The sequence below is a fragment of the Neofelis nebulosa genome, chromosome 8 (assembly GCF_028018385.1).
Source record: "Neofelis nebulosa isolate mNeoNeb1 chromosome 8, mNeoNeb1.pri, whole genome shotgun sequence".
NCBI lineage: Eukaryota > Metazoa > Chordata > Mammalia > Carnivora > Felidae > Neofelis > Neofelis nebulosa.
In genome coordinates this window covers 102,681,535-102,698,767 of record NC_080789.1, presented here as the reverse complement: position 1 = coordinate 102,698,767, position 17,233 = coordinate 102,681,535, and the positions used below count along the sequence as shown (strand labels likewise).

Genomic DNA, 17,233 nt, shown 5'->3' with positions numbered 1-17,233 from the left:
GTGTCACTCAGTAGTAAGTCTCTCTGCATCTCAGGTTCTTTACTGGTAAGAGGGGAACGACAATACAGGCCTTCCTTACTTCCTAGGGTTGTTGTTAAATATAATTTAGGCATCAACTATGAAAAAATCTCTAAATCATACATCTAAACTCACAGGGAAGTAGCCACTTATAGTGGAATGGAGTCCATGTAAAGAGGACCCCACAAAGTTAAAGAACTGCACTGAACAAACAAACAAAAAAAAAAGGTGGCAAGTTCAGATGGTATGGCGTGGGAATGGGCAAGAGAAGAGCAAGAAACATCTTCCATGTAAACAATGCAAGCTTCAGACTTCTTGGCTGTTAGTTACACGAAGAGACCAAGAGACTTGTAAACCCATCTGCTGCACCGTGGATGATTCCATATGGTTGAAATCTGATTCTAGATCTTGGAGAGTGGGTTAAGTAGATGCAGTCATGCAGGAGCACTGTGAATAAAACAATGGGAAGGCTCATTTGTATCCTTCTATACCATTTTCAAAGCACTTGTACATACATTACCACATTTAATCCTTATACCCATGTGAAGTAGGCATTAGGTTCTTATTTTTCAAATGAAGAAACCGAGACTCAGGGAGGTTAAGTCATTTGCTCAGAGTCACACATTTAATAAACAAAGCACCTTAACTAAGGTTTCCTGACCCCGAATTCTTTGCTTCTTCCAAGTTTAAGGAAAATCTGCTGTTATACACCTAACTGGATTGACTGGAGGCAAAAATCAAGCTCTTTTAGATTATTGGTAAAGAAGGACTTTTGTCCTCCTATCATACTAGTCCACTTTATTGCCTACACACAAAACCTTCGAATATTTTCAATATTAACTCAAGTAGATTGCAACACAAATTGTAAAGATGTTTAGAATTAACTCATGAATTTAAAGTCATAGAAGAATTATTGCCTCTGATCCTAGGCGTGCACCAATAGGACCAGCCAGACAAGGGATATGCATATAGTTTGACCAGAATCACGGAGCTTTAGAGGAATTCTAAGCCTATGTGCAAATGCAGTGTCTATTCCTCAGTATGGACAGTGTCCCAAGGCAGACCCCCATCCATTGTTTAAGGTGTTTTACCAGGACATTGCCTGCTGGCATAACATGTCTCTCTACCTTGGATGTGTTTGAAGATAGGCATTGCCTATGCTAGAGTAAGGCCCTCTGTGTTCTGGAAAACATATGGGGGAAGTTAATTGGTGCTTGGCTGAATGTCAAATATAAGTCATGAGGACAGTCCCAACATCAGGCCTCCTCTCTCACGTGCCTCAGCACACACCCATACCCTTCATGGGCTAATTCTGGGTAGAGTTGGTTGTGGTTTGTTCCTTTGAGCGAGAAGAATGGCCTTAAATAGTGTTACGAGATTCTGCTATACCTGTTTCTCCTTAGATGTAGGGAACTCAGTTGGCATCAAGATGAATTTAGGCTCTCCCTTCTAGAAACCCCACCATATGTTTCACTTAGCTGTGTTCAGTGGATTTACCTAACACATAGCAGATCCCTGCCCTGTGCCTGTGAAGTTTTCTTTCCCAACTGAGGGGCTCTATCCCTGGTTTATTTGGTGATGCCTGGAAAATCACTCAAGATCTTTGATCTTGATCCCAAACTCTCTCCAAAATATCTAGAGAATGACCATCATCCCTACTTCTTCACTCAGCTTCTGTGAGGACTAATAAAATACTGGGCAATTATTTTGAATTGGATGTTCCAATTAATGGAAAAAAATCAATGAGGTATATAATCCAAGAAAATATCTCATCCAGAAACAAAGAAACAACAAATCAGCAAGGTATATGCGCTTATAATGTTTTCAGTTCAGTGCTAAATATAGTGTGGGACACAAAAGACATCTAAGACATAGTTTTTGTACCAAGGGATTTATAATCAAGTTGTAGAGATAATGACTCAAGTGATATCTAAAAAGTAATAGGACATATTGTATTTTATTTTTTTACCCAAAACTTGTACATCTAAACGAGATGCCATCTTGAAATAATTGTCTTCTAAAATTATTTACTCATTCCATTGGTGCTTCTGTAGCTCCAAACATTTCTGGCATCCTCTTTAGTTTGCTGGTGAACATGTTTGAAAGGGAGAGTTAGCACCCACCTCCCAGGAGAAAGAATCTCTGCTGTCAGTCTTCCACTACAAAGAACATGGACTGGGGGTTAGATTAGTGGGTCCAGGTTATCAGCTTCTGGCTTCTGAAAGAAACACCTGGTTGCTTGGAGGTATCAGGTGATCTAGGAGGGAAAATACAAAATGGAAAGGATTTGTTTCAGGAGACAATAGGAGCCCAGGATCAAAGGGTCTGGGAGGCACCAGCAGGCCTGAGAGCAGGTGAAACTCAGCAACACACACCCGGTGTCGTTTTCTAGCAGAGATTCCCGATTAGCGGAAGCAGTTGGAAAACAATTGGTAAATGGAGAGAGTGTTCTCTTTCTTCTGTGCAAACCTCCCGACCCATAAGCCTTGCAATTTGTGGTTCCAGTGGGTGTGGTGCCAGACTCTTTTGCAGAAGGACAAATTCCTGACTGAGATCTAAAAATGAGATGACTACCACTTATTTTTCTGTTGACTTGAATCCCTCCTTCCTCCCCTTTATTTTCCCAAGAAAGGCTGCTCTTTAAAGATTTATCTGATCAAATTTCAAGAAAGTTCAGTCCATTCTTTATTCCCACTTTGGATAATAGCCTGGTTAAATTTTAACGTTAGGCTGACTAACTCATGCCCTGTATTCAATTCAATGGCATATACATTTATTGAGCAACTATCCTACAAAGGCACAGATGTGCATGTATCATGAAAGACATCACCACGAATAAGTCAGGATCCACATTTGCAAAGATCTCATTCTCTAATTATGGAGAAAAAAACAAACAACTCTGCAATAACTGTAATACACAGCTGAGCATGTTAAATATAAATGAGAAGTTCAAAGAGCTATGGCATTTTAAACTGGGAGAGACCTTATATGCATGGGGACAACATGGAGCAAGAAGTCTACAAGGTGGGGTGACAGTTTGAAGGATGTACAGAATTTTTCTATCAGAGAGACCCATGGTGGCCTTTCAGGAGGTGGTTGGGATGTATGGGATATGGCTGATGTGGGAAGCTTCAAAGTATGGGAGGAGGAATAGAGAAAGATGGGTTTGGAAGGGTAGAATGGGTGCAGATTTTTGAGGCTTTGAATGTCAGTCAAGGTTTTCCATAAGGCAGTGGGAAATCTTGGAAAGCTTCTAAGCAAAGGAGTGATATGACCTGAGTGCTGGGTTTGAAGAATGTACTCAGGTAGCAGTAAATAGGATGGACTGGAGGGGAAGATGTAGAAGAAGGCCATTGCAATAACCTGAGGATAGGGGGTCTGTTTGGGGTGGCTGCATACTTTGGAAGAAAATGGTGGGGATGAGGAAGGTATGGCAGCAACTTCCTCTGTGTATATCTTAGTGCAGTCCCTGGGCTTTAATGACTTCTGATACGATGGTTTGTGGAACCAAATAGAATGGAGTTTAGAGCTGTGCTCTGTTTTTGATTTTCTGCCTCAGTGACTGAGTTAATAACAAACACTGAAAGCCTGATTCCAGGAAGGCCTTACGTACTGGGGTCTTCTCAAATCAAATTCATCTGCTTTCTCAAAGTGGGTATCTTGAAACCATAGGGGTCTTGTTTTTTTTTAAATATTGACTGAGCCCTTTTCTTAAGAGCAAAGGACTAGATGACAAGAAAAATATTAGAAATTTGAATTGAGAGACTAGACCATAGACTATAGCCTGGAAGGAAGGGAGGGAGAGTTTTGGAAAAGCAGAAAAGGATTTCTAGAAGAAGAAAAAATGTCATCGGTTAAAAAGGTCATCATCTACATCCTTCAAAACCTAGGTTGTGGACCATTCAGAAGTATGGGAACTGAAGACCTATAACAGCAACAATAACTGGAGGTGACAATTTTCTCTGTTGGATAATTTCCCAGGGATAGACACATATTGCAAGATAATTCCACATGGGAAAAAGGGTGGGCGTGTGTGTGTGCATGCTCACACAAATGGCACAAACATGTGGGCTTTATATTGCTTCCCAAGTTTGTTGCTACTTAATTCACCACTTTTGATAGCACAGTGTTCTAGGGAGCTTTTTGGAGTCTGTCCCAGGAAAGACTCCCTTTCTCCACTACTTCTGGTGATATTACACTGTTTCAGTTCTGAGACAGTGAGTGACAGAAGGGCCTGCCCATCTCCCAGGACTAATTTACCAAAACCTTTCTTCTGACTTGCATGTCAAGGGTTGTCTTGAAACATGAAATCATTAGAACAAGAAAAAGAGAGATTTATTTCATGCAGTAGAGTTTTTTTCCTTGTTCTGAACAAAGTTCCCTATGCCTAGTGCTGGGGCTATAAGGGGCTTACAATGTTTAGGAAGAACAATGCTAACTGCTACATCAGATAGCTCCTGACATAACGTTACTGAAAACATTTATTCCTTGCTTAGGTAATAGTCTGATAATTGCGGGTCAAGAAGCTTCTCCATTTTCTAACTGATACATGTGACACACCTGATAAATGTGGCATATGAGGCATCTAAGGACACCATGGAAGAAAGAGCTGGAGGACGTTTCGAAGGGCAGGCCTCAGGTGGCTTGTATCTCTGGTCATATTTCATTAGCCAGAAGCCAGTCAGCTGAGGTAGGTGTCAACCAGCAAGGCTGGGAAACATGGAGGAGCACACAGATCTTGGTACTACTGAGCTTTTGTTCAAGGGCTTTGTCATGGTCAGGTGACACCCAGGTGATCTGCAGGGCACATTCACCATGCTGGCTTTGCATTCACCCAGCATTCATTTCCTGTTATGCTCAGGAGAATAAATGTGAATGTTTTGTTAAAACCCTGATGGTGGATCTTTGCTGGTCCTGGATGTGGAATGAAGCTTAGAATTCTCACTGTGGGGTCTGTGCTCTTGGTGGTGGGGGGAAGGGAGATGGAGAGAGAGAGACAGAAACAATGGGAGGTGAGGAATGCAGGGGCAGCTGAAACATTGCCTCATGGTGTCCCCAGATTCCAGTACGGCATCACTGGCTTCCAGAACACCCGTGTGACCTCACTGGATTCCAGTCTCTATATTTGTTCGCCACCAGTGCCTATTACTGTAAATAATTGAAAGGAATATAATAGGGTGAGAATTATTGTTGCCTCCCCCTTTGCCTTTCATAAAATCTTTTTATATCAGAGGGGTCTGGCCCCAGCCACTCCTAGCTCTATAATTAGTTCTGGGAGCTGTGAGGACTGACATTCAGTTAATGACATTTCATGGTTCAATCTTGGGGTCCCTCAGGCCTTTTAGTCTTAGTTGGAGGAAAGGACTGAGGTTATAGGTGGCCCTGGGTAATTTGCAGTAATCAGACGTGGGTCTGTCAGTGGGATCCTAAATGTGACTAATGAGAAAGTAAGGCCCCAAACCTGGTATGCTGATCAGAGGGCCCTTCCCAGCCTCCTCACTCCCCAAGCAGATGAGAATGATTTGGGTTTCATTAGTCACAACTGGTGTGTTTTCACTGTTTTCATTCATTTCAGCCTTGGTCATCACTCTGCCATCCAGATTTCTTGAAGCTAAATCGTCTCTGCTTGGGACATCACCACAATTCTTGAAGCCGTCTAGACGGCAGGGAATCTTCAAGGCCCCTGTGGTGGCTCTGAAATACGTGGATGTGGGGCATGGGCACATAGCTAGGCCCATGGTGGGCAACATCACCTAGTGAAAGAAGAGCAGGAGAAGATCATGAGACCATGATCTTCAGAACTAAGGCCCAAAGACATTAAGTGACTCGCAAGTCTGCTCTTTCCCATCCATCTTCTTCACACCCCACCATATTATCCCCTCCCTCTCTAAGATTTGGATGCTTTATCTGAGCTGCCAGGCTAGTGCAGTGGCACTAGCCTGACTTTTCACTTGTTCTTCCCTATGCCCTTCCCCACTTTGTCCTGCTAAATATCTATCCATCCCTGATAGCCAGTGCAATGATTTCTTCTCTTCAAAGTCTCCTTGACCTGTCTTTTCTAGGCTGAGTCAACTACTCCTTTCTTTGTGCTATTACAGCCTCTTATGCTTAGCTTTGGTACAGAGATAATCACACTATGATACAACCATGTATTAAGTGTCTTTCTCCACTAAGCTGTGAGCTTGAGCAAATGAACTCTGTCCTCCTCATTTAGTATCATCAGAGCCTGGGATGATTTAGGTACATGGTAGCTTCTCAATACATGTTTTCTAAGTGAATAAATGCATTAAAAATGTTTACCCTTTCCTTAGGCACAAAGATAACCCTAAGATTGAGAAAGACAACAAATGCAGAATGCTTGGGATGCTTTAGAAAAAAAGGGGGGTCACTAATCAAATATTATTTTAAGACTTCAAGCCTCCATTTGTCCTTATCTCCCAGGAAAGCTGTGGAGGACAGACAATTGCGGTCCCATGCAAGGCCCCTTCTCTTGTTTTCTACTATCTATGCTGAATCAGAAGAGGGGCAAGAGTCTTCTCACTGGGGTTGCTGTAAAATAATACAGTCTCCAAGGCTGAGAAGTCCTGTGACCAGGGTAAACCACACTCCACCTCGTCATTAAGCTATTGTGCTTGGATATTAATAGCCTTGGGCAGTGTTGTCTGTGTGGGCAAGTGCTGCTTTTTCTGAGCTGTGTAAGCCCCCATCTCCCAGAGACAAAGTGCTCCACAAATAACCACAGCATGTTCTGAATTCCTCTGGGAAGGGAGCCCTGGGGATAATTAACAGGGCAAGGAGGAGCAAGGGCTCCGGACCCAACACCCACCCCCAACATCTCCTGGCAGCCCAGAGCCCAGATTAGGGGGCTAGCTGGGGGCTAGATGAGAAAGAGTCTGGGTAGGTGGAGAAGGTCAGCAGTCCTGAATTGACATCCTGGCTCTAAAAGTCATTGGCTGGAGATCTCAAACAAATCACTGAAATTTTCTGAAATTGGGGCTTTTCTTTATCTGGTTAAATGTTCTGTGTATTTAGTAGCATGTCATGATGAGCAAATGATACTGTGATACTGTGAAAGGCATTTATCAATTGCAAAATAATGCATCAATGCCTGGGACCTTGATGATGATAAGGATGGTGATGTTGATGATGACAAGGCTTTGGGAGAGGCATACATCCCAGAATAAAGCCGGTCATCTTCCTGGTGACCATCTCTGGAAATCAGCCTCAAACTCAGGCCTTTATTCCATGCTCTGACCAGGCCAATGTCTTAGACTTCCCTGGGCACAGTGAGCCCACCCACACTTGCCAGAAGCATTACCTTCTGGAGAGATCCTTTCTCTTACCTCCCACACATAGACTTTTTTGACTAGCAAACTCCTTTTTCTTCAACAACTAGTTCAAATGAAATTTTTTAGAAAATATTTTGATTAAATGGATCACTCTGTGCTCCATGCCATCCTCTATGTCCCTACTGAGGAATCTGGTACTTGCCCCACTTTTTAGTTGTGTGATCTTGGGGAAGTGACTTCATCCCTTTGTGCTCTGTTTCTTCATTTGTGAGCTATCTAGATAATCATAGTATCTCTATGGCAGTGAGAAGTCTCTGGCATTTGGAAAGAGCTTGATTAATGTTGGCTCACAGTGCGTAGATTCCTACCTGATTTGATAGATTCACATTGCCTCTTAAGACATCTAGTGTTCCTTTTTGCAGTGGAGTAACTGAGTGACACAAACCTTCTTACTACTCCAAGGAACCATAGAAATGGGAAAGAAACAGGCCGCCAGCCAACCTCTGATGACAAGTCTCCAGTGTGACCAACATAAAGCATCAGGGACTCAGCTGCCTTTTGCTTATCCCTGGTACAGCCCATGTGGACAGGACTGGACTCCAGGGGGCAAGTCTCCAATACAACTCACACATGCCAGTGAGGAAAATGCACAGGACACATGTGCCTCAGGAGTTTTTGGCATTGTGTTTGTTTCCTTGAGGCTGCCATAACAAAGTACCACACACCACACAGCTCAAACAACAGAAATTCATTGTGTCATGGTTCTAGAGGCTGGAAGTCCAAGATTAAGGTATTGGCAGGGTCATGTTTTCTTTGAAGGTGCCGGGGAAGGATCTGCTCTAGGGGTCTCTCCTGGATTCTGGGAGCTCCTTGGCTTTTGGTGCCATAACTCCAATGTTTACATGCATTCTCCCTGTGTGCATGCCTGCCTGTGTCAAAATTCCCCCCTTTTTATAAGGACACCAGCCATATTGGATTAGGACCTACCCAAAAAGTGACTTCATTTTGACATGATTATTTTGATAAAGACCCTACCTCCACGTGACATCACATTCTTAGGAACTGAAAGTTAAGACTCTAGTATATCATTTTTGGACGACACACTTCAGCCTATACCAGGCATATTGTCACTGGGACCCTCTTTCCAGCATGAAGGAACCTAACAAGAAGGGTGTACTGTCTTCCATTTTTTTAGGCAAAAAAACTGAGTACCAAGTAAGGAATAAAAGGAAAAGCAGCATGAGGTCTCAGGCCTCCTGACTAGAATTTCCGTACAAAGAGACCCTACTTCAGTAGTGATCCTCAGTCTGTGCTCCAAGGAACAACCACACCTGATCACCTGAGGAGGTGGTTAAAATTTGGATTTCTCCCGTTCATAGGACATAGTCCTAGTGAACCAGAAACTCTGGGATTTAAATGCATGTTAAGCAGACTCACCAGGTAACTTCTTGTTCACTAAAGTGTGAGAACTTTCCCCAGGGAGTAGAGCCAGTGGATCAGGGTGTATCTGTGGCACAGATTTGAAATCAAAGTGGAACTGGGTAGATTAGAGGCAGCTGTGGCTCCCAGAGCAGCCTGATGGATTCCAGCATCTGGTTGCATGAGAAGCTGAGTTCAGGCCTGTAGCAAAGCCCTGGATTTTTTCCACTGCCACATTTTCCTGGTAGCTTAAGAATGACAACTGTGTGTGCTGACTACAGACTTGAACTGAAGTTGTAAGAGTGTGGGATTTTTAGGACTGGACCCTTGGGTATAATCTGTCAGCCATAGCTTTGGGGGTGCCCCAAGAGCTCCAAGGACTATCAGAGCACTAGGGTATACCACAGGAGCTTATTGTTCCAATACTGGGGTTTTACTCTGAAAATTACTCTTTATATTACCACCTGTAAAATGGGCATAAAATTTTTTACTGCATCTGCAGAAGAACCATTTCAAATTAATCATTCTCGAAAATATTGATAAGGATATTCACTCGTGCTCACCTTTCTGTGTTAATAAAAATGAACAGTGAGGATGGCTATTTGAGTGCAAACAAACCAAGACATGGCTAGCTTATTTTCCAGTATCTATGACTCTAAAGCAACAAAGCAACTCTGGGGGGGACTCCTCTGTCTGGTGCCTCTTATGGTGAGGCATCCTTATTTTGGGATCAAAGTAGGGGTACAGTACAGGAGAGAATGGGCTGATGCATTTAACAGTGCTATCATTCTCTTCTGTCATAGTAGAAGCTCCTAATTCCCTACAGGGAGTTCAGGTCCATTTCCCTGAGAAACAGTTTGTACAGGGCAAATAGCAGGATGTTCCCTCCACCGATAGAATCAGATGGAACTCTATTGATACATTCAGAACTTCAGTTTCAACAAGTTATTTCTCGGTGTGGATAATCCAAAACAAAGGATAAACCAAAGAGAAATTGCATCAGCTTTGGGAAGCTGTATCCTTTTGCTTCTCTGTATGCCTGCTTTTTTGTTTTGTTTTGTTTTCTTTTGGGGGAGGTAGACAATTAAAAAATTTTAACTTTAATAATGATATATGGTTTTTCAATGCAGATTCAGTATAAAGAAATGAGGGTGAGGTTCCAAGCTTCTTTGCAGGAACAACAGATGGATAATCCATGCGTGAATGGTGAGAATGAACTGACCACAACGGTGTGAGGCTAGGCTGTGATGGGTACAGAGCAATGCCAGCCTCTCCAGAGAAACTGCTTCCCCATATCATGTCTGGATTTGACTATTTCATAATACCAGACACTTGCCATGTTTTCTGTTGGGGGGGGGGGAGGTGAAGGGTGACGTATTAATAGCAATGGCTGCACGAGATTGTTTTTAAGTTTGAAAGGGCCATTAGTTTCCTGACATGTACAGTCATAAGTGATTTCTTTAGAAATACACAAAGAAAGTCCAGAATAATCTCTGATGTATATATACAGAGCAGTTTTCTCAAAGACTCACTATGGGTTTCCCATACAATATCCACTTTAAGAAAACAAAAGAGAAGGAGATAATAACGAGTATTATCTCTATTTTATAGGTGGGAAAATCAAGGTCCCATTTTCTGCTGTTTAGGTCCACAGAAATGGAAATAGAACTCTATTCTCTAGCATCTGCATCCATCCTTGCAGGCCCTAGGCTCTGGTTATGGGATAAACCATAACGAGAAGGAGGTATGCTGGTCACCTGGAAGCAATTCCCAAATATGAGCACTTTGGGACCCCCATTGAAGGAGGTGAATTTTGTTGTTTCTCTCTCAAGTATGAACATCAGAAGAGAGGATATTCATGTCTTTAGGTTAGGTAAGGTAGGGTGCAACGGTGGGTGGTAGGCAAGGGTAGGATTGGATGTCTTCAGCAATCCCTGGGTCTCTGTTACTCCATCATTCAGAATACAGAATCATCCAAAACTTAGTGACCACAGCCTCTGGAGCACTGAGCATTCATGTGATTAATCTGCACTAATGCCCATTGTCTTGTTTAGAACAGGGCCAAGAAGAGTGATGGATTGTGATCATTATCAGTACTATTTGCAATTAGTAGTAATTGCATGCTCATCTTCAGAGATCTTTTGGAGGTAATTTAATCACACCACTTAAGAATTCTGTCCCTTCTGTTCTCCTACCTCTTTCTTTTTTTCCTCTATCCTCACCCCATGCCTGGAAAGGATGGAGAAGGCAATTAATATTAATCAGGTAATTATGTTTCATTGAGATTTATGAAATGAGTTGTTCAACTCCATGGTCACATGTTACTTCTTTTGCATCTTCAATATTCACTGGCCAGCACATGCTTAACTCTTAGAGTTCCAGAGCATTAACTTCCTATTTCTAGGAACACACCAGATGTTTAAATCGTGAACCATTAACTGGAAGGACTTACAGACCTCTTATCCCAGAGGGTGAAATAGAACTCCTCTCGGGTCATATGGTGTACATGTGAATGAACCAGATCTCAAATCCTGAATTCTGGGTGCCAGTGCTCTTCCTGGAACACCTTGTTGTTCCTGTTGTTGTTGTTGTTGTTGTTGTTATTGTTGTTGTTGTTTTCAAATAATTTTTGAAGTCATCCATAGCACATCAACACAATCCTTCAAACTTTCCTTCTGTCACCAATATCCTAAATATTATATATATACATATATTAAATCACCTGTGTTAATAATACAAGTATCTTTCCCATCGTCTACTTTCAGGAATGATTTCTGCCTTACTAAATTACCCATTATCAAGTGTTTATTAAACATCTTTTTGTTTCAGTCTTAAAACATGTTTGGGGGCGCCTGGGTGGCGCAGTCGGTTAAGCGTCTGGCTTCAGCCAGGTCACGATCTCGCGGTCCGTGAGTTCGAGCCCCGCGTCGGGCTCTGGGCTGATGGCTTGGAGCCTGGAGCCTGTTTCCGATTCTGTGTCTCCCTCTCTCTCTGCCCCTCCCCCGTTCATGCTCTGTCTCTCTCTGTCCCAAAAATAAATAAAAAACGTTGAAAAATTTAAAAAAAACATGTTTGGCATGTTTATGAAGCATTATGCTAGAGCTGGGCTATGGAGTTAATATGACATGGTCTCTGCTCATGTCAGAATCCAAGAAGGAGGCCAAGACAAACACATAAGGATGGACAAAGTCAAGTACTATATGTGTGCATGGATGTGTCTAAAGATGAGTTACTTTTAGTAGGGTGACATTGGAAATAACTGAATGTCCAAGAGCAGACAGTTGATTCATTCACATCAGAAACATTCATGAGTGCCACCTATGTCACAGGCACAATGCCAATTACTGATATGACAACAAAGATAGTCTCTGTTCTTGACTTCAAATATGTTAGTTTCTAGCAAAGGAGATCAAGTGGGAGAGTGATGTAAGATTCATTCGTATGTTCAACTATATGATACACTGAGTGCCTGCTATGGTCCCTATTCCCAGGAAGCTCATAGTCTGTCTGGAGAGGTACACAAACAAAAAATGTAACAAGAGGATAAAATAACTATAATCCATATTGAATGTAGGAAGAAAACAAATAGAATGCTGCGATACATACAAAATTTAAGTAGTTTTTTGTTTATGAGAGACAGAGACAGAGGATGCTTGGGTGGCTCAGTCAGTTAAGTGTCTGACCTCGGCTCATGATCTTGCAGTTCATGGGTTAGAGCCCCACATGGGACTCTGTGCTGTCAGCTCAGAGCCTGCTTCGGATTGTGTGTCTCCCTCTCTCTCTCTGCCCCTCCCCCGCTGCCACTCTGTATCTCTCTCTCTCAAAAATAAACAAACATTAAAATAAATTTTTAAATGAGAGGCAGAGACAGAGATAGAGAAAAAGACATAGAGATGATAGAGATAGAGATAGAGATAGAGATAGAGATAGAGATAGAGATGATAGAGGGATTGAGAATGAACAGGGTACAGAGTGCAATGGTTGAAAGCACCCATAACTGGAACCAGACTGCCTACATCTGAATCCCATCTCAACCACTTGCCAGCTGTGTGACCTTGAGCAAATTACTTAACCTCTCTGTGTCTTAAAAGAATTACAGTTTCCTTGAGAACTGTATGAGTTAATATTTGTGACAAGCTCAGATTAGCATCTGGCTCAGAGGAAGTATTATGTACTACCAGAGTTGGTAATGCAAGGACTTGGTAAATGCATCTCTCTACTGCCAAGTTAAATCCTAAAATGAAATTTCCATGACAAGAGATGTATACTTTGGGAGGGCATGATATGCCAGATCCAGCTTGTACTAGTCCATGAGAGCTGGTTGTTACCATCTTTTCCTCCAGCTCTGCATTTGGTGACTTGAAACTCCTCCATATTAATACATGTATGCAGTGGTAGCTTGAGGTTGGCCATGGTGGGAGCATTTATACCACAGAAATTGGTAAATGCTACAAATCAGGACTTTTTTTTTCAAAGTGTCAATTGTTAAAATTTATCAGCAGATCACTTGGTATATACATTTAGTGGAGCAAAATGGGAAGTTGGAGTTTTTCTCAATGTTCCAAACCAATCTATGTCTAGTGTGATTTTATTTGTGAAATACATACCTGTTAAGAAATTCTAAACTCTTGGCTTTAATGTGCCATAATACCAAGTCTAAAGGAATTGAGCTCATTTGCCTATTTACTGGCAATCCCATTAGAAGACAAGGGTTTGATGATTGCAATTAATATTGTGCCATAAAGGTAAGCTCTTCGTCAGCTGAATATGCTCACTTGACATTGTGCTTGCAATTTAGATAATTGTCTAACTTGTTAGGGGGCTGCAGAAACTGACCCCTTATAAGTGGTGGAAAATGAACACCTACCTAATGACCCAATTACTTAAGCAGTAGCTATAAAAATAAAAACATAACAATAAACCTGTTTAGTAATCACCAATCACTAAGCACTCAGATGTATTTTAAGTAAGGGTAAAACTATACCACATTTAAATAAATGCAAATAATGTGCAAGTTGTGTTTTTCCCACTTAATGTTATACATTAATAACTGTTAGTATTTATTAATATTATTGAATATTTATTAAGTGCCAAATAATCCTTGGAATGTTCTATCATATATAAACTAATTTAATCCTGAAACAATCTAAGGAAGGAGTTATTAGCATTCCCATTTTCAAACAAGAAAACTGAGTTCCCAAGAGATTAAGGCCCAGGGCCTCCAGCTAGTAAATGTCAGAACAAAGACACAACACAGAGTATCGTTCCAGATCCTTTACATCATACAGTACCACTTCTCAGATGCTTTTCTCCAAAGTGGACAAGAGGCCAAATATTATCTCTCTTATTGTGATATAAATGGTATTGGAGAAATTATATCTATGGGCAAGAGTGCTCCCTAATGCTAAACAATGAAATAAGGCAGTCTTATCCAGAAACAGGCAGCACTGGGCAGGGCCAGAACTACCTTTGGTGCAAAATTTTAAATGCCATGCACCCTCAGGATCACACTAATACAGAGTTGGACCTGAGAGTGGGTGCCTCCTTAAATTTTGCACTCTAGTCCTGGTCCTGACATTGAGCCACCAAAGACCTATAATCCTCCTTGGTTCCATAACCCGAAGTGCTAAAAAAGAAGTCTTCAGAAGCTAAAGGGAGAAAGAATCAGTAGCCAATGGCCTGGAAAATCCACAAGCAACATTCTTGTATGCTGACTGTATCCACAGACTCCAGGGACAGACAGAAGGAGGCTGGTGAGGCTTCTGCCACTGCTTGCAGTTCTTAAGCAACTCAAGCTATTCCTTTCTTAATTTTATTTTTTTCCAGTTTTACTGAGATATAATTGGCATGTAACACCGTATTAGTTTAAGGTATACAACATAATGAGTTGATATGTGTATATATCTTACAAAATTATGACATTATTTTAGTTCACATCCATCACCTAAAGTAGTTACAATTTTTTTCTTGTGTTGAGAACTTTCAAAATCTATTCTCTTAACAACTTTAAAATATACAATAGAGTACCATTAACTATAGTCACCATGCAGTATATTATACTCCCAGGACTTATTTCTATTATAACTGGAAGTTTGCACCTTTTCACTATCTTCACCCATTTCCTCCACCCTCCATTCCCCACCTCTGGCAACTAATCAATCTGTTTTCCACAACTATGAGTTCAGTTGTTTTTCTTTTCCTCCTACAAATGACATCATACAGTATTCATCTTTTTCTGCCTGATTTATCTCATTTAGCATAATGCCCTCAAGATCCACCTATGCTGTTGCAAATGACAGCATGTCCTTCTCCCTCATGGCTGAACAACATTCTATTATTATTCCATATATATATATATATATATACACATACCACATCTTCCTTATCCATTCACCCATCAATGGACACTGTTTATTCTTGACTCCTTTGTTATAAATTAATTGGCCATATATGCATGGGTTTATTTTTAGGATCTCCATTCTCTTGCATTGCGCTCTGTGCCTATTTTATGCCAATACCATACAATGATTACTATGGCGTTGTAGTATAGTTTGAAATCAGTAAGTGTGAGGCCTCCAGTTTTATTACTCTTTCTCAAGATTTTTTTTGCTATTTGGGATCCCTTGTGGTTCCAAACAAATCTTAGGATTGTTCTTCTATGTCTATGAAAAAACATCATTGGACAGATTGGTTTTTTTCCTTTTTTCTTTTTCTTTCTTTTTTTTTTTTTTTGAGACAGAGAGAGCACAAGTTGGGGAGGGGCAGAGAAAGGGGCAAGAGTGAATCCCAAGCAGGTTCTGCACTGACAGTGCAGGTGCCTCAATCCCATGAACCGTGAGGTAATGACCTGAGCCAAAATCGAGAGTCAGATGTTCAACCAACTGAACCACCAAGGTGCCCCTGGACAGATTATTCTTAATAATGTCCAAGAAGGATCTCCTCTGGTTCGACAGAAAGTCTCTCCCTCTTCCCTGAAAGTCAGTCCTAAGCCCCCCTGCTGCCAGCCCTAGAGTCTATTTCCTTCATCTTAGTTCCAACAGCAACTCTGTAAGCCTTGTTCCCACAGACCCAACACAGAGCTATTACTTGGCCTTCTCACCCTAGGCCTTCACAATGTTCACCTGGCTTCTATAATTTTTTCTCAATATTCCTCATTTGCCATCCCTGTAAAGAAGTCTTCTGAATGGTGATTTTACGATAAATGAAATGAGGACCCCTAAATGCCCAAATGGCTTTAGGAGCAGGAACCATTGACACGACACTGCATGATATGACTTCAAATTCCACACTCCTGTTCTGACACTTAAAGAGACTGACCTCCTTCTGAATCCAGAAACTCCTTGCAGCGAATCAGAAAGGAATTCTTAAGACCCACTGGAACTTTGCTGCTTAGAAGGAGATGGTGGCTGCTGCATCCACACTGTGAACCCAGGATCTTCCTCTCTTGCTTGACTGGCATTTCAACAACACCTAAATGAGGCACTGGTTTCTGGTAGAGCATAGGCACACAGATATGTGGAAAGACATGGATAAGTATCTTCATAGGCACGTGGAGAATATGTTGAAAGTAAGAGTCATGGGGAGAGGTTGCCAGGCAAAGAGGGAAGATTCAGTGACACCATGCTAGCAAGGCCAGGGAGGAGTAGCAGGGAATGAGATGTCTCAAATAATTTTGCCCACTTCCAATGCTCCCTGGGCTTTTCTCAGTCAGAAAAGGATCAAACATTATGGGAGAATGTGATGGGTGGAAAAGACCATGGTGCCATCTGTGGTCAATTCTTGTTCTTGGATGCAATTAATTCAGCTGTTGGAAAAGAACCCCAATGCTACACAAACATCAAAATGAAACAGGAGAATAAAATCACAGAAACTATGGTAATCTGCTGTGTGGCCTTGGATAAGCCACCTTCTTTCTCTGGGCCTCAATTTCTTCTTCATAAATATAAGTGCAGACAGCAATGAAGCAGAATCTAAATTATCTCCAGGCTTTCTTATAACTCTAAAATTCTAGACCCCTGAGCATAGATATTCTTTAATGTATCCTTAAATTCCAATCCATTCTATGATTATTCTTCTCAAGAAGACCTTTAAGTAAGTCTGTGGGTCTGCAGAGACAGCTACTCTGGAGGTTTATATAGTCCTGGGATGCAAACTAAATGCTCTGCTTATCTGTCCACATCAGATCTGTATTAAGAACCCATATGGGACAGAGTATATGGGTGAAGCTGTCTGTTCCCACATTGGCCTCCAGGGCAAGCTATTTTCCTGCTACTACAACTTCCTCCCTAACTGCTCCTCTGTTCCATTACTTGACCGACTTTACTGAATGCCTACCATATGCGGGACACATGGGAACAGAGAACAATGAGGCAAACGGGAGCGTAGACAGACAATAGACAAGGAAACTGATGCAGGGGAAATCTGCTTTTCTCTACCTTGTTCTTGCCCCTTGTCTCCCAAACATGGGCATTTCTTAGAGAGCCAGCACCGTCTTTGTTCATCCCCCA

At 41.7% G+C, this 17,233-nt stretch overlaps 1 long non-coding RNA gene across 1 annotated transcript; it reads right to left on the bottom strand.

Annotated features, from left to right (window-relative positions):
• Positions 1-237: 237 nt before the first annotated feature.
• LOC131520143 (uncharacterized) lies at positions 238-5,138 on the bottom strand. The gene is made up of 3 exons (XR_009265948.1): positions 4,579-5,138; positions 2,142-2,275; positions 238-465 (listed from the first exon to the last, which is right to left on the bottom strand). It is a non-coding gene; the product is annotated as an uncharacterized LOC131520143 (long non-coding RNA).
• Positions 5,139-17,233: the final 12,095 nt, after the last annotated feature.